Source organism: Homarus americanus, unplaced genomic scaffold (genome assembly GCF_018991925.1).
Source record: "Homarus americanus isolate GMGI-L3 unplaced genomic scaffold, GMGI_Hamer_2.0 scaffold51216, whole genome shotgun sequence".
Classification (NCBI taxonomy): domain Eukaryota; kingdom Metazoa; phylum Arthropoda; class Malacostraca; order Decapoda; family Nephropidae; genus Homarus; species Homarus americanus.
In genome coordinates, this window is record NW_024721271.1 from 632,749 (window position 1) to 639,262 (window position 6,514).

Here is a 6,514-nt window from a genome sequence, read left to right on the forward strand (position 1 = left end):
TGTAATACTGTACTGTTCTCTCTGGCACACACGTTATGGATCACTCCCACACCCTCTTTCTCTTAGTGACATTATGACACTCCTAGTGTCACTCTCACACTGACTATTTTAAGTTTTATTTTCATAAACTATCTTTATGTCATTATCACATTCACTCTTTTACAATGCCACACTTTCAAACCCTTCCATCATTATCTTATAATATCAGTCATGCACTTCTCTCACTATTCAGAATTCATTTTTACTTCCATCTTCCTCAACACTTCCTTTCTCCTTTTTTTACCGCACACATAATGTCACCTTAACTTCACTGACCTCAAATATAAATTACAAGCATCATACCTCACCATGAACTAGGTCACTTGTACATATATATTTCTTATGTGGAAAATTCAGCTTTTAAGATGTGATTGATGATAGTGGAGGCTACTCTCAGTTTGTGTAGTGTTAGGAGTGGCAGGCTTTCTAACTGCTCTCCAATCCATGCAAGGGGAAATGATTTTGCTCTCTTTTTGTCCGTCCCTTTTATGACTTAAGAACTACAGTTCTTATCTGATCATATTTGTTTGTATAGTTTAACATGATTTTTATGGTATATTTAGTAAATATTACATAAAAAACAAGATTGTGCCAGCAACACTTAATGGTATTTCAAATGGACACATTACTTTACTGTACAGGAGCATGAGATTTAAATGTACAGTACTTAATTTAATGCATATTGGTTAAGCTATTTTCCAAGCAAATTCGTTTTGCTCTTATTAATAGACTGGAATAAACCTGTCACAGTTAAAATATGTGTCTTGAGCATATACATACTGTACTGTATAACCAGTGCAGTAAATTAAAAACAATATATAGTGCAGAACTGTACTGTACTTTCAAACTATAATTGGTATATACCATTCTTGAATTAATGTTCAAAATATGAGTGCTGATAATTATTAGTAATTCTTTTTATTGCAAATATTATACAGTACTGTACGTACTTATATTTTAAGAAAAAATTATAAAATGTTGGGTAGTTATGTCCATCGCAATACAAGGGTGTCCTCACTTAAGTGTCGTGGCTGTAGTCTTTGAAAATGCAACTTTAAGTGAAATGATGACACAGATAAATTGATCCCATAAGAATTTATGATAACTGGGGGCCAGGTTCTGGAAAAATTTTTGCCAACAAAATTTATTCTGTATTTATCAGAGTTTTAAAATTAGAATTACTAAACATTGTAAAATTGTACACGAGTTTTAACAGGATATATAACACATTTTAAAGTTATAAATAAGTTTAAAAAATAATTATACAGTATGGTGCAGTAGTTACAAATGAGCAACACCAATGACCACTGTGTACATTCACCAGCATCAAAACACCTTGAGACCTTTAGTACACAAACTGTCCCTTACTGGGCACTTTACACTCATCCTGGAATCGCGCATAGTAAGCACTGTATAGAGAAATAAGGTAATTTATATATAAAAAAAATGCTGTACATAAGCATTAGCTGCTGGTCATAACATTAACAATCAGGGCTGCCATGTAGCTGCACTCTTAACAGATGATGGCCAACATCAGTATAATGAAACAATGTGCAACCTTATATAAATACAGTACTTAATTCATCAGGAGCGCTAATCGATAAGACTTTAAGCGAGGACACCCTGTACTGTACTGTGTGACTGGTATGATTTACACTATCAGCACCAATTACTTTGTTTTCTAAGTAAATATGTTTTGTAATTAGTCAATGCAAAATAAATACAGGAACTGACAGTATTCAATAACAATTTTGTACTTTTGATTTATGGAAATTAACATATTTGCCATAGTAGTACTGTATTCATTATTTTTGGTTAAGGAATCTTTTCTTACATTCCACATTAATGTTTTATTAAAGTATTTTTGGAAACACAAGACAGCAAAGTGACATATGGTGATAGTCTTGAAAATACAGTACTGTACTGTTTATTATTTCAAAAATTTTTGGTGGTCATTATACTGTACATGTATATGTCAAAGTTATGAATCTGATTACACAATTTGTTTTAATTTTGATTTGTGTTCCATTATCAAAATTACCAATACAGTATATGTTTTGGAGATCTAATTGTTTAAGTCATTATTGAAGAAAGGCAGCACAAGTTAAGTTGTACAGGGGCATGGACCAAGCACTGTACAGAACTATCAGTGTATACAGTACAGAATATAATGTCTACTGTATTCTCTTTCTTACATCTTACACTAATGGAAAACAACATGAGGTTGATATAATTGCAACATTAAATAGACTACTCATACAAGATTTTTATTTTTTTTTTTATTTATTTATTTTTTTTTACGAGGATTAGCCCACCCGGGCACAGATCATTGACCCACGTCGGGGCCTGGGGGGCGAAAGAGTATAACAAGTGTATGGATAGATGAATGCTTTAATTCACTTTTGATTTAAGCATTGTAACACATGGTTCATCAACCCCTAGCTAGCACTGTATAAAGGTCATGCTATTTTTGTATGTGTTCATTGATGACACACCTAAGTTGTGAAAATATGCACAATTCTTGACTTGGCTGTTTATGCATTTGGTGCAGAAAATGTTAAACTCCCCCAACAGAATTATGGATGTCCTTTATACCTACCAGTCTAGTCTCCTGGGGTACCCCACTAACCCTGTAATGTATATTTGAATACAGTGCATACAAATTATCGAGTTTTTTTGGTGGCAGTCCTATGTACACGGAGTAAACAAAGAATTATAATATTATAGGGGTAGTTATGCATGTATGAACATTAACAGAATACCGAGTACTACTGTATAGAAATTAAGGTACACATTACTCGTTCACACATGACCCTCTTATTATTTATAGTATAGGTACCAGTCAATCAAAATGTTTTTATAGTGTTCAACAAAAATGTTAAGTACAGGTACCAGCAGATAGCTACCATATTAATTTTTCTTCTTATAGAAATCAATATATATATATATATATATATATATATATATATATATATATATATATATATATATATATATATATATATATATATATATATATATATATATATATATATATATATGGCATTGTACGTAGGTAAGGTTAGGTTTTTTATGTGACTTTTTTTTCCTGGATTCAGTTACTCATATTATATACACTAGCAATGAATAACGGTATATTACTGTGGAAAAAATGCTATAAAAGAAAAATCTGCTTTACGAGTAATGATGTGTGTGTGCATATATTTGACTCATCAGCTGACATCCCAGGCTTTAATAGTTCAATGTGTATTCAGGCTGACTGCACATTGAACTATTAAATAAATGAAACTAAATTGAAACTTTCTCACTACAGTATAACAACACAGCTAGAATACGCCACTACCTTAACGATAAACAAATTATCACGAAAAAATACCCATCTACGCCCACAAACTTATACTGTACTGTAATACGTATAATGACAACAGGTATAAGACAAAAAGATTAATAAAGAAAACCAGTCTCCTCCAACACATACATGCACAAAGCTCACATTGCACGATTTATATAATTCTGAAGGCGAGGAAAACTCAAGCATGTACGAAAAATACTACCTTTTAATACTCTTCATTTGATGTCTCACAAGTGTTTCGGTTCAACTTATATCAAGCCACGTTAAATAACTAGATTTAATTCTAACAATATTCAGGATCACATTTTTAGTAAATAGCATAAGGGTACATTTATATTTATTGATGTTGAGATATTTAAATACTGTACATCTGACTGACAGGTTTGGTTACATTAGGAGCGCAAAGGGCTGGCTATCACTGTCTGCCACATAGTTGGGCACGAGATGGAAAATGACATTTACATTTAAGTTTGAGAAGTTGTATTTCTGCTGCCTCCTCACCCCTGTCCATCTCGCGGTTACTACCCCAAGTGTGTATTATTATTATCAATAACTGTCTCTGGAACTTCTCGGCCTTACTAAGTTTTTTTTTCACTGCAGACTAAACAGTGTTAAAAAGAGTTACGAAAAAGAATCGTTGTGCTGATAACTATAAACCCCTGTGATTCAGACTTTCGAACTTTTTGCCACACTATTATCACTGCTGATCATAATTGCTACGTAGTTGTGCGTGCCACTAATGTCATTTGGTGTGTGAGACCCGCCGCCGAATGTCAAATTTTTCCACGTAACACCTGCCATCGTTCACCAGCTGTACTGTGCACATCTGGAAGCTTCATCATAATCTAAGTTCTTTACAATTTGTTTCCGGTTGTAGAAGTAAAGTCAAAGAATGCATTTCATATTTTTTGGTTAATATTCGTCCATTGGCTGTCCGCGGGTTTCCAATTTGCAATATTACAGACACAGACTAAAATCAAAACAAAAACATTAAACTTCAAAATAATTTCTGTTGAAAATCAGTATTAACGAAATATTTCACAAATTTCTAGGCGTAATTTTCTGTACCCGCCATATTGCTCACCATGTTGTCCGAGTCATTTTTCTCCCCCCTCCCTCCTCCCCTCCCCCCTCCCCTTTGCGACATTACAACCAATGATCTTCAAGTATCGTGTCATGTGACTTGACTAGCCAATCATTTTGAAGCAGACGATTGGAACTTTGGTCTTTGGAGGAGCCGACGGCGTAAGTGGCCGTTTGGAAGGATTGTGATGGCGACGGCGTGCAAAAAGTGCTCACTCCCTTATCTAGCTGTTATTCAGCGAGTTTATCAGAACACTAGTGAAGCAGTCCAAATATTGAAAGATCACGGTGTCCTACCAGCATCAAGGCTGTCCTATGTGTGGAAATTGTTTACTTTTAAGAAAAGACAAATTCTTTGGTCTATAAGCCTACCAGATCGCCCAGCTGTATCCTACACCACGTAACAGGTAAGCTCCAAAGAATGGTTGGGTTGGGTTTTGGTGTTTAATGGTGTGTTTTACTCGAATCTGACAGCCATTTTGATGTAAATTAGCAGTTTTTGTTACAAATAAAATTTTTCATTTTTTCTTCAAAAACTGCTAATTTGCGCAAGAAATGAAGTACAGATTTCAGTAAAACACTAAATACACCCACGAAAAAAACTAATTTTGCATCAGAATCTGTGGGCAGCCAATGGACGAATATTTACCTATTTTTAATATATATTGAGACGTTCATGATAATGACAGAGTATCGAAAGGATATTTTTCAAAGTTTTGTTGTGTAAGGCAGGGTTTGTGTTCGTCCAGCAGACGACGCTAACAACCCAGTCTCGTCTTGCGCTCTGACGTATCTTTCTCGTCTCCTATATTTTAGTATACTTATCCGTAAGTTGTTATGAATACGTTTTCTACTCGCATTATATCATACTTATGGATTGTGCATTTAAAGTGACTTTGTGTCCATTGGCATTTTGAAGTATTGATATACCAAGCCCTGGATAGGAGGTTAGATCAGGCCCATTTAGTTTCATTGGTTAGGTTAGGTTAGACATGTATACCGATATTTGAGTCTGTTAATTTAGGTTCTTGATATTTTTGTTTGGCAAAAATTATTTCTCCGCCACTTTTGAAATTTTATTCATAAACTGAAGAACTTCTATTGAAAAGTTTTCCAATTCGGCTTCCAAACCCGGTCACCTGCTTTTAAATCTTAAATTCTGTAATAGGTTTAGTAAATTTATTTTAGGAACGCTATTATTGTAATATCAAACATGAAACAGTTTAAGAACGGAATATCAACGTCTGGTAAAGTTGTAGGAGAGGGTCCCTAATTTATTTCTCATTATTTTTGATGAGATAAGGATCTGTGTAGGAGCTAATCTTGTTTACATAATGGCCACCCAAACTAGAGATTGCTATGCCGAGTGAAGAAGGTTCGTGTAGGATGAGGATACTCCCATTGTTCTTGATAGTCTTGTCAAGGGCTATTTGAAGCCCAGCACTGCTCTCGATTCCACAGCTTGAATTGGTAGAAGATTTTACAGGTCTGCCTCCCGCTTATACAGTTATATTTGTCCTGCATGGTATCCTGTCGAGCTTGAAGTTGTGTCTCGCGTTACGTTGGTGCTGCGTGACATGAAAAAATGGCCCGGGTTCATATATGTGTTTGTTTTTAAAGCAGTTCTGGCGGGTGAGAACGACAAAAAACATGACGCGAAACGAACCAACTAAATCGAGTCGAACTAACTTAACGATCTTGGATTTTATTTAATTAGGTTATGTTTGGTTATTAAGTTACTTGTCATCAGCCCCACAGCCTACTTGTGGGAGAGTTGTTAATACGACTAACTCTTCGTTGGGAACTTTCAACATTGTTTTTTATTCCTTTCCTTGCTGCTACATCGGATTTGCATTTTAGAAATCCGAATCTTAGCTAAAAAAATAACTTCTCTATACAGTGATCTTAGCCATTGATTAAGGGCAATCGTGTGATGACTCGACCCCTGGAGTACTATGAGTTTGTACTCAATAGGTTTATAATGAAATTCTTAAATATTGTGTATTATTGGTAATATACACAAATCATACTCCTGTGTGC